The following is a 20,441-nucleotide window of genomic DNA, read 5'->3' on the forward strand; positions in this document are numbered from 1 at the left end:
CCATCAATGCTACTATTGATTCAGTTTTCAATCTGTTCCTATGAGCTGTTTTTCATCATAGTAAACACTCATTCCAGTGAGGCATTGGAAAAGGGATAGCAGAGAAGAAGGAAGATCACTTTCTGTAAATTTGGGAAATTTGGAGTTGTGGCTGCAGGTTTCATATGAAAACATTTCTTCCCATATACAGTGGCAGGTTTAGACACAACTGATACAAGTTTCTCAGTCTCCAGCTTAGCTCCATTCAGAATTTAGCTGCTGCAAGTTGATGAATTTTTGAAGAATAGGAAACCTCTTTACAATAGGGACCAAGAATTTAATAGTGTAGAATTAGGCTACTTTAGGTTCCACTATGGAAATTATTTCAAAAATTGGATCTGAGAAGTCATCATCTTTTTATCTGTGATACAAGAACTACATAGAAATGCAAGCAACTCTTGTAAAAACAATATATGTCCTGTAGATGTACTTCATTGTTGGCTTTGAGTCCAACAAATGTTACCTGTGCAGCAACATCCAAGTATATCTTATCTAATTCAATGAAGTTCCTTGAATTTATATAATCTTAACAGCAAAGTTGGAGTTGTCTTAATAACATCAAAATTGTAATTAAACACAGGCTGGCTTCCAAATTTCATTTGAGAAAATGAAGTTTATAATAAACATAAATTCATCACCAAGGGATCTTGCAGTGGGTCAAGGCAAAATTAGTGAGTTGAAAAGTTTAAATATCTTGGAGAATGGATAACAGCCACCTTATCAGAAAAAGAAGCCTTCATATCACGGATGAATAAAATGGAAATGGCATTTCATTTAATCAAAAAAATCTACAACAAAAGATCAGTATTGTTCAATGCAAAGTTAAAGCATGACTGCAGTGTTATCTGGCCGGAGGTCTTGTACGCTTCTGAATGCCTAGTAATGAACAAAAAAGGCCTAATCAAAAAGCAGGAGGCCAAGGAAAAGAAGATTTTGAGAAAGATCTTAGGTCCCATCAAAGAGAATGGGAAATATAGAAGACATCATAATCATGAACTGTAATCCCACATAGAGATGATAAATGATACCATTCAGAAGAGAAGGATTGTGTTTTATGGACATATGACCTGAATGAGCCCTGGAAGACTCACCTACTTTCAGGAGAAGAAAACAAAATGGGCCTGGTTCACATGAGTGGAGAAAGATCATAAAGAAATGGGGATCACCCATGATGACATCTTGGAGCATGTCACATACACGGAGAAAGTTATGGCATGGCATGGTTTCCAAGAAAAGCCAAAACTAAAAACAGGAAAGGCCTCGACCCAGGAGAGGAAGGAGCAACACAGAGAATGAATGCAGGAGCAATGGGCAAACATCAGAACACATAAAGCAAAATAGTTGAAAGAATGTCGTCCAAAGATGGCCTATGGGAAATGAATGAACAATTGAATAAACACAGATAATTAAACAAAGGTCTTTTAACATTTTTTCTATTTCACACATCTGTCTGTGAAGGAGAGGGACTTCACTTGCAGAAAAGGATGTTAAAATCTGTAAGTGTATATCAAACATGTGACATGAAATCCAAATATGCCAAAGTAAATGTATTATCCATAGTTGAAAGCATATGTTCTGTAGCTGAAGATTGGTTTCCATGAGAACATTTCTCAAGTAAGCATTAAGTGTATTATACTGTCCAAGTACCCTATTCTTTTAATTGTCTCTCTCCTCCCAAAACTTCTACTGAAATTAGACCCTAAAAGTTTCTCAGCAAATCCTCAATGCTTCTTGGAAATTTTAAGCGTGCTTTAGAAACAAAAGATGAATCATATGAGACGAGCATTTAAGACATGCTATATGTAGTAAGTCTCTTTTAAGGCTGGAAAAACTGTACAATGCTCTCCAACCATAACAATTACTGTGTCCAAGCTAAAACCAACAAGATGATCAAGATTAATGCTCTTTGATTTTAAAAAAATCTATCATTGCCATGTATAATGTTCCGGCAGAGCCTGATTAAACTTCAAACATTTCAAACAAACTAGTTCTAATCTGGCCTAAATCCATATCAAAATACATAATTGTTAATGCACATTGTTCAGTAATAGTTAGATCAGTAGTTACATTCATGATCAGTGAAAGAAACACACCTGACACACTCTGAAAATGACTTCCCCACCACATCCTTAATAACCACTTGGAGATTTCATACAATTTAAAGCAATCTTCTGAGTGAATTTTGAATCAGAAAAGATATTCTTATGAAGGGGAATCAGTGTACCCAATATGCTGAATGGTAAATTACTGGCAGTGAGAAGTGCTGTAAATTTAATTTTTGCTTTTTTTATGTCATCAGCATTGGTATTTAGCACTGAAATATTAGAAGTAGATGCAACAGTTGTCATTTGATTAATATATTTGGAAGACATTGTGTGCCTGAAAATTTTAGATCAATGCACTGTTAAAACACTTTCTTGCAGTATACAAAATCACATCCATCCCTCCATTTGTTGCTTTTCTGTAACCAACCACTGCACTTACGCAAGCTTAACCAGAAATCACAAAATCTATTTATTTTGGATTGCTTTGGTTTTCCATTCCTTTTCAATAAGCTCATTTTGTAGATTAAGAGTTTCAGGTAAATTAGGTGAGACAGGATTTTCAGGAAGAGCATGCAGATCTTCTGCAGATGTTGCATTAACATTTGCATTAAGCAATCGCTTATTCATTTTAGTAAAATAAAAGCACTGCAGTCTAATAACTATACAATACTGACCACAAGTATAATTTGCATCAGAACATTCAATACAGGAGTCCAGCAAAACTGTGTGATACTGTTATCACAAGAGCAACAAACTGACTAGTAGGCTTATGAGTTATGATATATACCAGTTCAACCAAACAGAAGAATCAAGAACAGAGAAATCAGGGAATTCCCAGGCTCATTACGCAATATAATTTGTATCACAATTCTGATATTCTTATGCCGTGCCTGTACTTAAAAAGTTAAAGAATGACCTGAATACGAAATTGGTGTCAAAGTTTTCAAATTACCTGGAAAATACCCACCATTTCATATTACTCTCTAAAATATGCACCAACCAAGGTTTTACCCGATCAGGTAATTACCCTGATGTAGGCAATGCTGCTGGTAAAAGTACATGACATTCACTTTTATCTAGATTATCAATGAAGCATCATGTGTAGAGCAATATGGCATAAATTCAGCACTGCATGAGGTACATTACAAGAATAGCCATCTTGTGACCAAAAAACACTGTTACATAATGGATTTAATCTTACATACAGTCTAAATAAATTTGCTACAAGCTGTATGCACTCTAATATGAGAAAATAAGTATGCTGTCCTTACCTTATGTGATAGCACAATGTATCCTTAATCATGGTTTCTGTTTGTTTTTGTTAGTACTTTTATTTTACTTTTATGGAGTGATTCCTGTCATTTCCATCATAGCAGTTTTCACAACTCTGTTTATATATATTTGTCATGAAACATAAAAGAATGACATTTGCAAGTCATGTCATAGTGTCATCATTATGATTCCTCCTCTCTTTCATAAATGATTAAATTTTGTTTGTTTCATATGATTAGCAAAAAAAGAAGACAGAATTATCTTACGGATTGGAATGAGTTTACAGATCAGCATAACCAGTGATTGTTGGTTCACTACTAACAGAGTGATGCATGACCATGGAAAGAAAAGTAAGTGCTTCAATGCTAGTGTTTACACTGAAGAGAAATGTTACTTTCAACATATATGACTTTGAAATCCAAATTTTGAAAAAAAAAATGCAGGTTCTTTCATTGCTCGTGCCACATGCATTTAAGGTTGCCACAATGGCACTGATCAACAGCATCACTGTATTAGGAACACCAATGTCATCTTGTGCCCCAATTACAATTTTGTAATATGTATTCAAAAATGAGGCTAGGATAGGAAATATTAGTAATATTAAACAAAATTAATTCAGCTTTATATAACATGTAATTAACCTAAACTGTACAACAGCATTCCTTTCTGCTATCTGTGCAGACAGAAAATGTACCCAGAGGTGAGTGATACAAGAAGAAGTGAGCTGGTGTATCAAATTGACAAAAACGTAACAAAAATATCATGGAGGTTATAAGTTTTATAGCGTCTCTGAACTTGGGAAGCTGTGGATTCCATTTTTGTTTCAATTATCCTATTACACAGTCACAGCAGTATTTCATAAACTTCGTGAGAAATTGCTGTAATTTTGAAAGAAAATGGTTAATTCTAAACAGTTAGTAAGGTATAATACTCCATCATTATCTTCATCTTAACCATTATATTTATGAAGTGCATATTAAGTATGATTCACATTTGTTTTCCATTTTTGTTTATTTAGAAAGACATTTTCCATTACAGTCTGTATTCAGTTTAAATCTCTTCCTTCTAGGTCTTGCATAATGTATTGAATGCATATCTTGCTTGTGCAGCTTCACTACCTATCATCCTCTTGTTTCATTTCACTTCACTTTCTACCAGTAATTCTTCAAGCTTTCCTGGTGAGGCGTTGTCATGTTGATTAATCGGGTTTCTGCCTGTTATTCATGTTTTTCCTGCATGATATTTCAACTGTGTGACTCACAGTCTTCCTCAGACGCTGTATGATGCTGATTATAGTGTGGAACCAGCCCAGTATTTATGCCTATATTGTGCTAGGAATTCCCTCTGTGGTCCGCACCGCATCTGACGCTCTGTATGTGGTGTGCGCCGACCAATAGCAACGGCTGTAGCATTTTCTTCTATCCACGGCTGCTCTGAACACTGTGTACATACTTTGTGGTTATTATCCATTGTCAATATAGTTTAATTAAGTTTTGAGTGGCGTCCAAGTTGTGCTACATGTTTTATCTTCCAATTGTCATCATTTGAGTCCTTCTGTGAATTAGAACGTTCTGTTTCCGTGCTGTGTTGTGTTAGGTGCTCTGTCCAATGTTCTTGCCCCACAGGAGTGGCTGCAGCATCATTTTCAGGCCGATTGTGTTCAAATTGTTGCTTGAGTCTCGGATGAGCGTCCTCAGATACTTCAACTGTTGTCTGAGATGCCATTTCACGTATGTCCTTAGTTACATGCACTGGGCTCTCATCTCTAATTCCAACCTCATACTTGTGTCCCTTGGGGGCCTGGATGTTGTCTATGTTGCATCTTCAGAAGATCGAGTGCTGGGGTCCAGGCCGAGCTCAGCTGGAAACCGGTGTCCCAGTTAATGAGATTCTCCACAACTTTAATCTCATTAGATGTTTTGATGACGCTATCCCAGTATCTTGATGTTTGTGTTAAAATCTTGGCATCATTATACTTCATAGAATGATTGAGTTCTAAACAATGTTCGGCAATCACTGACTTGGTTGCCTGTCTCAGTCTTGTGTGCCTTTGGTGCTCTTTGCACCTGATGTCAACAGGCCTGGTTGTCTGGCCGATGTATGCCATACCACATGATATGTGGTAAACACCCGGTTTCTTTAGACGCAGGTCATCCTTCACACTCCCTAGCAGAGCCTTAGTCTTGGTGGGTGGATGGAACACGCTTTTAATGTTATGTTTGCAAAGAATTCTGTTGATTTTGGCAGATATCGGCCCAACATACGGCAAATGTGCAACCTTTTGCATTTATACTTGTCCTGTATCTCTTCAGGAACCTCTTGTGGGGAAACAGGGCACAGGACTTTTTGAAGATCTCAAGAAGAGTACCCATTTTTGTAGAACATGGATTGTAGATGTTCTGTCTCCATCGCCAAATTATCCGGGTCTGACAGAGTTCATGCCCAGTGAACCAGTGTTCTGAGAACACCATTTTTCTGTGCCAGGTGGTGGCAACTACTGGCCTGCAGGTACAAGTTGGTGTGAGAGGGTTTACGGTACACACCATGACTGAAGGTACCATCTACCTTCCTCCTAACTAGTACGTCTAGGAAAGGGAGTAGTCCTTCCTTCTCCAGTTCCATGAAGATTTTAACACAAACATTGAGATACTGGGACAGCGTCATCAAAGAATCTATTGAGATACTGGGACCGCATCATCAAAGAATCTATTGAGATTAAGGTTGCAGAGAATCTCATTAACCAGGACACCGGTTTCCAGCTGAGCTCGGCCTGGAACCCAGCACTTGATCTTCTGAAGATGCAACGTAGACAACATCCAGACCCCGAGGGACACAAGTGTAAGGATGGAATTAGAGATGACAGCCCACTACATGTAACTAAGGATGTGCATGAAATGGCATCTCAGACAACAGACAAAGTATCTGAGGATGCTCATCTGAGTCTTGAGCGACAATTTGAACACAATTATGCTGCAGCCACTCCTGGGGGGCAAGAACAATGGACAAAATGCCTAAAATGACTCAGCACGCTAACAGAATGTCCTAATTCACAGAAGGACCAAATGGTTACAATTGGAAGAATGTCTAGCAGAGCTTGGACACAATTCAGAACTTAATTTAACTATATTGACAATGGATAATAACCACAATGTATGCGCACGACGTTCAGAGCAGACACAGCTAGAAGACAATGCTACAGCCATTGCTATTGGTCGCACAAACCACTGACAGAGTGCCAGACACAGTGAGGACCACAGAGGGAACACCTAGCACAATGTAGGCATAAATACTGGGCTGGTTCCACACTAGAATCACCATCATACAGCATCTGAGGAAGACTGTGAGTCACACAGTTGAAATATCGTGCAAGAAAGACGCGAATAACCATCAGAAACCCAATTAATCAACATGAAACTTTCTACCTGTTCTTTTTAGGTACAGTCTTTTAAGATGATCAAACTATCTCAATCTGGCTTTAGTGTGAGCTCATTATATCACCATTCTGTTTAGACTTCGTAGACTTAATAATCTAGACCCTCTTCATGTTCTGGACTGTAATTTTGAATGTAATTTCTCAACTTATAGTTTATGTGTATCTCTTCTAGTTGGCCAAACTTGTACAAAAAATTGTTGTAATCTGTTTATGTAGAATTAGATTTTAAAGGATACAAATTGGTTGAACTCTTTTACTTTCTTTGGTCTTCCAATAATTTCTAGTGAAATTTTTTTTACTACATTATCAATATACTGGAAGTGGTGGGCCAAGTGAAATGACTGAATCTACACAATGGAGACTACTGTCTTTAATTATTACTTTGCACCATGAATAGTTCCAACAGTTACATAAAAAATAAAACATTTTATCAAATAAAATGTAATGTATATAACAAAATACTTGTTAATGCAGAAAATGGTTTCAAGAAAACTTGTCAACAGCTCTCTGAGTCCTTTGGGGGATAATATTTAATCCATGGATCATTCTAAATTGAATGTGAGCTGCTTTTAAATGGAACCAAAATCACTGATTTGATAAAGTATGATATGCTGCTTCAATGTTCATGTCACTGCTTAAAGCTTATCTAATTCTTGTACTTCTGCCAGGTGATAGGGAATGGAAAAATGTCATGAAAATAGGATACTCCTCAATGTATAATAAACTTAGTTATGGAACAAATACATGTTCTGTGTTTTTGTTGTTTTTAGTATTGTGAAATATCTCCTGAATCTCTTTAGACTTTGGAGACCAGCCCCAAGCATAGTTCAGGCCACAATGCTGTGTTCAAAAGACCACATCTAAGTGTAGCTCAGGCAGAATTTTCTTGATGTGTGAGCTGCCTACCACTCAAAAATTTGATGCATTTCACATCAGAATAATGTAAAGACATCTCACTATCTATTCCTTGACAGATGTTGCCTTCTGTTATCAATTTCTAGAGTAATTTTGGAAGAAACATTAGTGAACACAACAGCTGCAGGCATGAATGGCTGAGTCTGCATATGATCATGTACATGGAGAGAGCAATAAATTTTGAATGCTCAAGAGGAATAAATTGCTCAATAAGTCATCTTGCAGGTTTTTTGGAAGTATGATTATATTTTCTATAATCATTATTTTAAAATTTGTAGTTCATCAAAGAACTAAAGTAAATATGAAAAATAAATTTTGAGACTTGATCTATTTTTATTATCTATTCCTCTTTAAGATATATCAGTTACATATGAGCCAGTAACGCTTTCAATAGTGGCATAAATGGCTTGTTCTCTAGGCTAATCTTCAAAATGTTAAGATCTTAGGGAGTCTAGGTTCTACTAAAATTATAGTGTCCATAACCTGGCAAAACTGAGAATGAATCGAGACCCAATAGAACAGGTCACCCAGCTGAGGGCATTACAGCAAGTAGCCCAAGAGCGGACAGGTGGATAATAACAACTAGAGATGACATGGCAGAATAACAAGTTCAGCAAGTAAAATAAAAGTGGGAACCTAAGACGTGGCAAGTTCAGAAACAAGATAACAATATCTACCGAGACCTATATAGTAGCACAGAGAAATCACAACTGTCTGCAGAGCTGCTGTGCCACTGCCTTTAAAGAGCCACTTCAGTTGGGGGGAGGGATAGTACAATAAGGGTGATGGACAGTGAAGTGCTGCTGTTTAGATATAGGGCACGAGAGAGGTGGGGAGGGGGGAAATAGTGGAGAAAGAGAGAAGTAAACAGACTGGGTGTGATGGTGGAATGACGGCTGTGTAGTGATGTAATAGGAACAGGGAAGGGACTGAATGGGTGAGGACAGTGACTAATGAAAGTCGTAGGCCAGAAGGGTTATTTATTTATTTATTTATTTATTCCATGTGATCTGATGGTACACAGTGTGTTGCAGATGTTGGAAAATATCAGTTAATATTGTTAACATATATTAACATAGGCCTATAGTATCCTAATGTATTATATTGCTCAATGTTTTCAATTTTACACAAATGGCAAGATTACTGTACTAAGTATTCATATACAGAGTAAAAACAGTGACACAACAAATATGACTTCACGGCTTTGCTAAATTTTATGTTGTCTTCGATGGACTTAATACTAGTGGGAAGATTGTTGAACTTTTTACACAGTTGAGTGTTTGTACGTGTAACATGCAGATTTATACTAAAAACAAAGATTCCAAGACTCACCAAGCGGGAAAGCGCCGGCAGACAGGCACATGAACAAAACACACAAACACACACACAGAACCACGAGCTCTCGCAACTGGCAGTTGCTTCGTCAGGAAAGAGGGAAGGAGAGGGGAAAATGAAAGGATGTGGGTTTTAAGGGAGAGGGTAAGGAGTCATGTCTGCTTGTGTCTGTGTATGTGCGGATGGATATGTGTGTGTGTGCGAGTGTACACCTGTCCTTTTTTTCCCCTAAGGGAAGTCTTTCCGCTCCCGGGATTGGAATGACTCCTTACCCTCTCCCTTAAAACCCACATCCTTTCATTTTCCCCTCTCCTTCCCTCTTTCCTGACGAAGCAACTGCCAGTTGCGAGAGCTCGTGGTTCTGTGTGTGTGTTTGGTTCATGTGCCTGTCTGCCAGCGCTTTCCCGCTTGGTGAGTCTTGGAATCTTTGTTTTTAGTATATTTTTCCCATGGGGAAGTTTCTTTCTATTTTATTTATAACATGCAGATTTGCGTTTTTCCTGGTGTTGTGTTCATGTATTTTATTATTTTTTACGACTCTGGGGTCAGTTGGCACTATGTGGTTTCTGAAAAATTTTCGAGTCTCGAGGATGTAGAAGCAAGGCAGTGTAAGGATTTCCAACTTTCTGATGATGAGTTTACAGGAGTCTCTGGCTTTGCTCCCAGTAATAATCCTCATTGCTCTCTTCTGGATTCTGATTATGTTCAGAGCAGTTGGAGAATTTCCCCAGAATATTACACCATATTTTAGGTGGGCTTGTATGTAAGCATAGTACATGCTGGTTAATGTTTTCAGGCTAGCACTTGTTTTCAGTACACTCAATGTATAACATCCAGTACAAATCCTGGCATTTATCTTTCCTGTATGTGTATACCATTTCAGGTTATCTTGACCCCACAGACTCAGGAATTTTAAAACAGTGTTGATATCTATTGGCTGGTTATTTGCAGTGACAAATGGCTGAGAGGAATTTGCATTTTGTGTTGTGTGGAAGTTCATGGAAGCTGTCTTTTTGGTGTTGATAGTTAATCTGTTGGTTTTAGCCCAGTTGCTGAGTTGTTCAGTGGCCAGTTTCACAGCTTTTTGCACAGCCTCTGTATTCTCCCCTTTGAGGAGTACAGTTGTGTCATCAGCAAATATTATTGTTTTGTGTGCATCAACATTCAGGCTCAAGTCATTAATATACAGGAGGAAAAGTAGGGGTCCCAATACTGAGCCCTGTGGAACATCTTGCTTTATTGTTTTATTACTTGATATTATTTCAGTCATTGAGTTGCTTTGTCTATTAGTGTATTTCATGCTGACTCTTTGCATCCGATTGGTTAGGAATGTAGCAATCCAGTTGATTGCAGTTTCTCTGACACCAACGTGTTCTATTTTTTCCAGTAATATTTTGTGGCCTTTGACAGATCCAGAAATATGCCTGTTGTAGGTTGTTTTCTATCTAACAGTTCTAATACCATATTTATGCAATCATATACTGCAGTTTCAGTAGATTTGTTGCTTCTGAACCCATGTTGAGCTAAACTTAATAAATCTTTTTTGTCAATGAAGTCCATCATTTTTTTGTGCATTATTTTTCAAAAATTTTTAAAAGCAGGATGAGATTGAGATAGGCCTGTTGTTATTCATATCTTTATTATCACCTTTTTTTGAAGACAGGAATTACTTTAGAAAGTTTCACAGCTTCAGGGAAGATACCTGCCTGGAAAGAACAGACACAGAGGTGAGTTAATGGTTCAGCAACTGTGTGTAAACAATTTTTGATTACAGCTGCTGGAATACCATCAATTCCAGCTGAATTGTTATTTAGTGTCCATAACTCCTACAAGTATTGTACAATATTAGTTACTTTGTGGAGCTGCTTTTAGCTTACATATTTTTCACTAGATAAATGTCTTTCAACACCTATCAAGCTATGACAGAAGGACTAATCAGTGTGATATAAATGTGATGTAGTGTGTTGTAATGAAATGTGCTATAGACCTGGTGGAATAAGAGATAGGCTGAATTTTACTTTCAAGTACCACCAACAAAATAGTTAACACTGTTTACTGTACTACAACTTCTTAGTTACTGTTATAACATCAAGTTGAACACATATATTTCAAAACAACACAACACATATAAGTTACAGAGCAAGCTGACAAGCAAGACATGTGAACACGGTAACATTCGAATGAGCACTGAGTCGAAGTTTAGCGGCCACTGGTTGGCTGGCTGGCTGATTAGGTGGCTGGCAGACAGCGCCGCATGTAGAGGACACGTGTAATTGCGCGGGGGCACTTTGAATGATTGGCGAGTCACAACACTTTTCCCCCCCTTTGAAATTTTTTTCATTGGCCTGTAGATTTCTAGCGTCCATAGGCCGTAAAGTCTCAAGGAGGGGGCTTCCCGTACGGACAGAAGTGTCCCCGATGATAACGGGTCGAGATGGCAGGAGACATAGGGGTTGAATCTGCTAGGGCTCCGGCCACCAATCTGCCCGCTGCGGCAAGTCCAGTTGATATAACAGGAGACATGGGCGATGTGTCGGCATCCGTAGGAGAAGGAGGCAAGTAGATGGGCTCCAACAGATGATGGTCATCCGGTTCCTGCATGGGCACGTCTCCTGGTGGCATCCGTTCTTGTACTGGCACCGAGATGATGGTCAGAAGGCTGCGTTGTTAGTAATGAGATATGCCAAGATCCCGAGTGTCAGGTAGAGCTGAAGGTGGTGTAGCAGCATTCAGAACAGGTGTTGCTGGTACACGAGGCCGAAGCTACTCCGAGTGACGCACTGCAACACCCGTGTCCATCTGGATTTCATTCAGGTGTCATCCACAGTGTCGTAAGATGCAGCCCGGACTCCATTTTGGCCGCCTGCCATATCCCCGTACCCAGACAAGGTCGGCGGCGGTGAACCGGCCTTGCGAAGGCACCTGCGGCCGTGAGGTGGAAGGCCGCAGAAGATGAAGTAGCGTGCGGGGCTGTCGGACATGTAAGAGCTCAGCCGGGCTGTGGTCGCCCATGGGGGTGAATGGTAAGAAGCCAGAAACTGGAGAAGTGCATCAGCAGCAGCAGAAGAAGTCAGGAGTTTCCGCATCTGAGCCTTAAATGTGCGGACCAGTCTTTCAGCCTCACCGTTTGATTGTGGATGGAACAGAGGGGCCGTGACATGCATAACGCTGTGACAAGCACAAAAACCCACAAAATCGGAAGAGGCAAATTGCAGACCATTATCAGTCACAAGAGTAGAGGGAAGGCCTTCCAAAGAAAAAATGTGGGGGAGAGCACTTGTGGTTGCCGCGGTGGTAGGCGATGTGCAAAGGACAATTAAAGGAAAGTTAGAGTAGGCGTCAATTACGAGGAGCCAATAAGTACCTAAAAAAGGACTCGCGAAGTCAGCATGAATGCACTCCCAGGGCGTCTCAGGCGAAGGCCACGGTGACAAAGATGAGTTCGGGATGGTGGCCTGTGACGCACAAGAGCCACAGGCAGCAACCATGTGTCCTATTTCAGAGTCGATGCCAGGCCAGTACAAATGACGGCGCACCAGAGATTTTGTGCGAGACACACCCCAGTGCCCTTGGTGAAGGAGGCACAAGACCGAAGCATGCAAAGACGCAGGTACCACAACACGTTGTGAAGCATTGTCAGTGGAAAGGAGGATAACACCATTCCTAGACATGAGGTGGTAGCGCAAAGCATAGTAGTTCTGCAGCGGGTCAGAAGTCTTAGCGGACGGATGATCTGGCCAACCCTTCTGAATACAGCGTAAAACCCGGGACAGGGTAGGATCAGAACCTGTAGCTGCCGCCAGCTGGTCCCCTGTGATGGGGAATCCGTCCACACCCCGCTGCTCTGCAACATCCAGATGGAAACACAAAAGTTCGTCCTTATCGAATGCAAATCAGGACCCATGGGAAGGCGAGACAATGCATCAGCATTCACATGTTGAGCCGTCGGCTGGAAATGAATCTCATAATTGCAACAAGACAAGTAAAGAGCCCAATGCTGGAGGCGGTGTGCAGCCTTGTCGGGAAGTGACGATGATGGATGAAACAAGGAAACAAGTGGTTTGTGATCCATAACAAGGTGAAATTTAGATCCATAGAGAAAAACTTCAAATTTATGAAGAGCATAAATAATGGCCAAAGCTTCTTTTTCAATTTGAGAATACTTTTGTTGGGTATCCATGAGCGTTTTGGAGGCATAAGCAATGGGTTGTTCAGAGCCGCCTGAAAAATGGTGCGCAAGGACTGCACCGACCCTGTATTGAGAGGCATCCGTGGCAAGAACAAGATGTTGGCCAGGTCGATAAGTAGCCACACACAGGGCCTGTTTCAGCATAGTCTTCACTTTCTGGAAAGCCACATCACATGATGCAGACCAGTGAAAAGGTACATTTTTATGCAACAGATGATGCAATGGCTGAGCCACCGAAGCAGCAGACGGTAAGAATTTGTGATAGTATGCTATCTTCCCCAGGAAGGCCTGCAGTTCCTTAACAGACGTAAGGTGAGGAAGGGCATCGATCACAGCGACAGTTTGCTGAAGCGGACGAATACCATCCCGAGAGAGTTGAAACCCCAAGTGCGTGATAGATGCCTGAAAAAATTGTGATTTCTGAAGATTACACTTACGACCGGCAGACTGTAAGACATGAAAAAGTGTGCGGAGATTTTGAAGATGTTCTTCAGGGGTGGAGCCAGTGACAACAATGTCGTCCATGTAATTGATACACCCAGGGGCAGGGACAGGGAGCAATAATTGTTCAAAGAATCACTGAAAGAGAGCAGACACGCTAGCAACCCCGAATGGCAAGCATTGGTATTGATAGAGGCTGAAAGGCATGTTAAGGACCAGAAACTGCCAGGAAGCAGTGTCGAGAGGAAGTTGATGATAAGCTTCTGACAGGTCAATTTTAGAAAAATACTGGCCTCCAGCAAGTTTAGTGAACAGTTCTTCAGGTCGGGGCATAGGGTAAGTGTCAATGAGGCATTGAGCATTTACAGTGGCTTTGAAATATCACCATTTGGCTTAGCAATGACAACGACAGGAGAGGACCACTCACTGGAAGTGACAGGAATCAAGACCCCTGAAGTAGTGAGATGATCCAGCTCCCATTTTACCCGATCGCAAAGTGCCACAGGAATGGGCCGAGCCCGAAAAAACTTAGGCCAAGCAGTGGGTTTGAGTGTGATATGAGCTTCAAAGCTGTTTGCACGGCCTAAACGAGGAGGAAACAGGGACAAAAATGTCATTGAGAAGGAATCCAGTTGAGCATAAGGAATAGCATCAGAGACGATATTGACAGTCATCTATGGAGAACTCAAAAACGCAAAATGCATCGAAACCAAAAAGATTCTCTGCGTTACTCTGGTCGACCGAAAATATGGGAACAGTGCGAACGACGGATTTGTAAGATACCTCAGCATTAAATTGTCCCAAGAGAGAAATCTTCTGTTTATTGTACGTCCGTAATTGCCGAGTAACAGGTGATAGGAGTGGAGTACCCAACTGAAGATACGTCTGATAATTAATTATAGTGGCGGCAGAACTGGTATCCACCTGCATGCGAACATCCCGACCAAGGATTTGGACAGTGAGGTATAACTTCCCTGAAAGGGAAGAAGTGCAGTTGACAGACAACACAGAATCAGACTCAGCATCATGTTCATGAACATCATGTATGCGGTTGGGTTTGCAAATGGAAGGCACATGACCTTTCTGTTTACAATTGTGACACACAGCCCAACGTTGGGGGCAATCCTCACGTGTCTGTTTCGTAAAACAGCGTGGACATGAAGGAAGTTGTCGGGAGTTTTGCTGCAGTTTCTTAGCGGGTTATTTACAGTTAGGCCGATGCTGCATGTGGGAGCGCACTGCGACCACATCGGCCGGCGGGGACACCCCGCACACGTTGTCAGCAGCACACAGAGGTTGCATTTCCCCGACATCACGCCATGCCTCTATTTGCGCCCCGGCGGCGCGAGAAATTTCAAAAGACTGCACGATGGATAGGACTTCACCTTGAGTCGGATTTGCCAACTGAAGGGCACGTTGCCAAACTTCTTTGTCAGGCGCCGACCGGATAATAGCATCCCATACCATGGAATGGACATAGGATTCTTTGTGAACGTCAGTAACAAATTGACACTTTAGACCGAGGCCGTGAAGTTCAGCAGCCCAAGCGCGATAGGATTGATGCGGTTGTTTTTGACAACGATAAAAGCCAACACGAGAGGCTACCACATGCGTTTGCTTTTGAAAATAGATGGAAAGAAGTGAGCACATTTCAGCAAAGGACAAAGACGCAGGCTCTTTCAAAGGATTCAATTGCGACAACAACTGATAAATTTGCGGTGAAATCCATGAAAGGAACAGAGACTTACATGTTTGTTCATCTGTGACATGAAATGCCAAGAAGTGCTGTCATAATCAGACCAGTCTTCCACCATCTCGTCGTAAGGAGGAAAAGGAGGTATGACCAACAACGAGAAACACCCGGCATTTGACGCCGCAACAAAATCGCGAATCACCAATGTTAGAAGCATTTGCTGTTCAATGAGGCCTTGCAATAGTTGCTCGACAGTAGCCATGGAAACCTGTGGGTCAACGATGAAAAGGAAAAATCCACTACCTCATCGCCAATTGTTAAAACGTCAAGTATACAACACATATAAGTCCGAGAGCAAGTTGACAAACAAGACATGTGAACACGGTAACACTCGAATGAGCACTGAGTCCAAGTCTAGCGGCCGCTGGCTGGCTAGCTGCTTAGGTGGTGCAGTTGCTATACGGCTGGCAGACGGCGCCGCATATAGAGGATGCGCGTAATTGCACGGCGGCACTTTGAATGATCGGCGAGTCACAACAGTAACTTTGTACATAAGTTCAGAAGTTACCATACCGCTGTTAATAACCTGAATATTATTGAAGACAGTTGCCAAGAGATTTTTCTATGGAAACAATATCTGTTAGATGCCTTTTTTTAACTCCTTGTTAAATAATATCCTTCAACAGTGGCATAACTGGAGCTTCCTGAGACATGTCATCTTTGTAACTCCTTCCTCTCACAGCTCTATTTCAGGTATAAAATCAGTGAATTCCAATACAACAAAGTTAAACAAGAAAATTCACCCCTGATGTTGCAAGCTGATCTTGATTCTTTACCTAAAATGTTATTTGTGTCAATTTTAATAAGCCAAATTGCAATTTTAATCGAACTGTCACAGAAAAGAGGTGAACCATTCAGTGTGTTTAAGATCTATGAGGGAAAGCACATAGGACGTTTAGGGAAACAAAATGCAAGCAGCAAAATCTGCATGATTGTACTGTACCATAATATTTATTTATTTATTTTTCTTTATTTACACACATCAAAATAAAAATTCCGTCGCCTTGGTTCCAAGAGTTACGGAACCTGACAGAAAATTGCAGTAGAGATCAACATAGACATCATTTCCACCCTTTTTATTGCTCATGAAAACAACACAGTGCATGTTGCACCACCATACAGCGAGGCCTTCAGAGGCTGTGGTCCAGATTGCTGTACACACAGGTAACTCTAATGCCCAGTAGCATGTCCTCTTGCACTGATGCATACATGTATTTGTCATGGCATACTATCCATAAGTCCATCAAGGCACTGTCGGTCCAGATTGTCCCACCCCTCATCTGCGATTCGGCATAGATCTCTCAGAGTGGTTGGAGGATCACATCATCCATAAATAGCCCTTTTTAATCTATACCAGGTATGTTCGATGGGGTTCATGTCTGGAGAACATGCTGGTCGCTCTAGTCGAGCAATGTTTTTCTGAAGGAAGTCATTCACAAGATGTGCACAATGGGGGAGTGAATTGTCATCCATGAAGACAAATGCCTCGCCAATATGCTGCCAATATGGTTTCCCTATTGGTTAGAGGATGGCATTCACATATCATACCACCACCAGCATATGTTCGCCCCACATAATGCAACTCCATAACAGCAGGGAACCGCCACCTTGCTGTACCAGTGTGTTTAAAGCATTCAGCCTGACCGGATTGTCTGCAAACATGTCTCCGACAATTGTCTGGTTGAAGGCATATGCGACACTCATCGGTGAAGAGAACGTGATGCCAATCTTGAGCGATCCATTCAGTATGTTGTTGGGCCCATCTGTACCGCATTGCATGGTGTCGTGGTTGCAAAGACGGACCTTGCCATGGACGTTGGGACTGAAGTTGTGCATCATGCAGCCTATTGCACACAGTTTGAGTCAAAACACAGCGACCTGTGGCTGCAGAAAAGCATTATTCAACATGGTGGCGTTGCTGTCAGGGTTCCTCCAAGCCATAATCACTAGGTAACAGTCATTTACTGCAGAAGCAGTCCTTGGGTGGCCTAAGAAAGGCATGTCATCGATAGTTCCTGTCTCTCTGCACCTCCTCCACGTCTGAACAACATCGCTTTGGTTGACTCCAAGATGCCTGGACACTTTCCTTGTTGAGAGTCCTACCTGGCACAAAGTAACAACACAGACGAGATAAAATCACAGTATTAACTGTTTAGGCGTGGTTGAACTGTGGACAATACGAGCTGTGTATCTCCTTCCTAGCGGAATGACTGGAACTGATCGGCTGTCAGACCCCTCTCTCTAATAGGCACTGCTAATGCATGGTTGTTTACATCTTTGGTCAGGTTTAGCGACATCTCTGGACAGTCAAAGGGTCTGTGTCTGTGATACAATATCCACCGTCAATGTCTGCCTTCAGTAGTTCTGGGAACCAGCGTGATGCAAAACTTTTTTTTTATTTATGTATTTAGCCATTGGTAGACATTTTAAAATGTATGCAGTTACATCATTTTTCAACACAGGTTCTTACACAGCATGAAGATAACTGGCCCATAATGAGAGACTGCAAGCTGCTGATGGTGGTCCAACATTAAGTCATGGTATGGCTCCTTTCAGCCACTCAGATCAAATAAGTATTTTTCACACACTTCTGAGTAGTGCATTATCCTTCGATGAATTGATTCATTAACAATAAAATGCAACAGCTAGTTTTAACTTGCTTTATGTGTGTACATTAGTGTACATTGTACTATAATTAGTATATTCTCCATTTTAAAATTTACACTAATCATCTATTTTCTTATTCTTGACTTTCTGATATTATTTTATGGACTTTATTTGTTTCTGTGTGTTTGTTATTTATTGGTGTACTGACACTAGTTTTTTTAAGCTGTCATGAGATGTGACATTATTATTGTTTTAAAATTTGTCATTTATTTTTCTTAAACCAGTGGCAGCTCAGAAACTGTTGAAGTACTCTGTTTACATCAAGCATTAAAAAAAGGAGTGTTGTGGGAAATTGGATGACAATGACACAAGCTGCTTCATTCAACTTTACAATTACATTAACAAAAGATGGTTACAATTGGTTTGCAGAATTTCAAGGTGGCAGTGTGTCCAGCAGCTATGATTATTTGAAGGTGGACCAAAATCTGAAAAAATTCCAAAAATGTTAATGCTGAGCCAACCTGCCTGTTCAATGATCAGTCATCAAATAAGACATGGATCATTATTTTGCAGTTAGTTTGCAATAAATTCCACATCACATCTGTAGTTCTAAATTAGTACTTAATGTTGTTTGTTCGTTGTTTTGTTCATAGTCTTTCATGGAATATGCTGCCGGTCCCAAGTCACTGTCCTTGAATCAAGAAGCATAAAATTGTCAAAGAATTAATATTAAATGGTCAAAGGATTATTGCTCAGATAACTTCCAATGGTTATTCTGACAAATGTAGTTTCAGAACCTTAAAATAACTATATGCTTCATATTTCCACTCTCAGCACTATTTATAGACAATACTTCTGCCTTCACCAATACTATAAAACAAAATCAAGTCCCTTAGCAACCACTCTCCTCCAAAGAGAATCCAACCCACAACACATTCCTACAAAGTCTTTGTACCTCTCTCTTACTGAACAAGAACGGTGACCTCACGTAGTGGGCAAATAGTTTATAACTCTTTCGATAATAACTGCTGGCACAACCTCAAAACAATTAATATAATAGATTCACATGAATTTAAGTGAAATGTTTCAACATTAAGATAAATGTGCAAGATATAAATATTTAAGTATGGAATAACTCACATTTACAAATGTGTGTACATCAAAATTATGCTTATCAAACAGGAAAGATCAATACCAACTGGTATTGTACATTTATTATTATATTATTCACTTGTTGCATTATACAATTCCCCCCCCCCCCCCCCAGAATTCCAAACATAAGCATTTCTGAGTGGGAATCTGCTATTCCTATAATTCAACAAGTCAAATAAATAAACATGTTTTGTGGAAAGCAAATCATCAGAAATTACCAAAACAGTATGAGAAAAGCTTTACAAGAAATAATGTCTTATCTTCTGGTTTTTTTCCATTGTCCATCCTTCACTCGAGCATAAAGTCCATCCGCTGTAGTGCAGTATCAGTAGTCTCTTACTTTATTGGGTTATCATTTGTTTGCCCTAAAAGATGTTTTTGGCATCAATACACAGAACCAACTTCCCTAACACAGGACACAACAATTTATATTCTAACCCAATAACTGAACTGGATATACTTGAATTACTAGACAACTATGTATGTCAGAAAATTCTGTGAGGTGAAATTAGTCGACAGTTATACTCCTAAGTTTATAATAAGACAGGCATCAACAACATTGTATATTTTTTCCATAGCATTTTAATAGGAATTAATACATTTCAAAGTTGTGTCTGCATGTACTATTATGACAGAAATAACATGACTGAAACAGCAAAATTATGTATCCCAAAAACACACAGTATTAATAATGACACACAAAACAACTTGAAACTTTTTTATTTGCTTGAAAAGATAATATTAAATGCAAATATTGTAATTAAGAACAATGGTAGATCATATAAACACATATTACATATTGAAACTTTGATTGAATATTGACTGAAAATATTATAATTCTTATTCTCCTTTTAAGTGGTAAATGTTCAGTCACTGTTTGCCGATGAGTATAGGTTCCCTGAACCATCTACAGAATTTATAATAGTGTGTGTTTGTGTCCTTACACAGCAACATCAAATCAGTACAGTTATGTAGCACTACTAATACATTACATAACATGTTCTATTCAACTGTCTCAATTATCAAACAGTATAAACATTATAAACATACATTCAATTGTTCAACATATTAAATGCTTTCAAATATGGTTAATAGTGACAAGGTTCATCACTACTTTCATGAACCAAAACACTAAATGTCACTCAGAAATACGAGGGACTGTCAATGGCTCAATGTAATTATTAATTCAACATTAAATCATTGTATTTTTTGAGAGAAGTAAAAACACTGAGTGTGATGGTGCAATGATGGCTGCGTAGT

The sequence above is a fragment of the Schistocerca gregaria genome, chromosome 4, assembly GCF_023897955.1.
Source record: "Schistocerca gregaria isolate iqSchGreg1 chromosome 4, iqSchGreg1.2, whole genome shotgun sequence".
NCBI classification, from domain to species: Eukaryota; Metazoa; Arthropoda; class Insecta; order Orthoptera; family Acrididae; genus Schistocerca; species Schistocerca gregaria.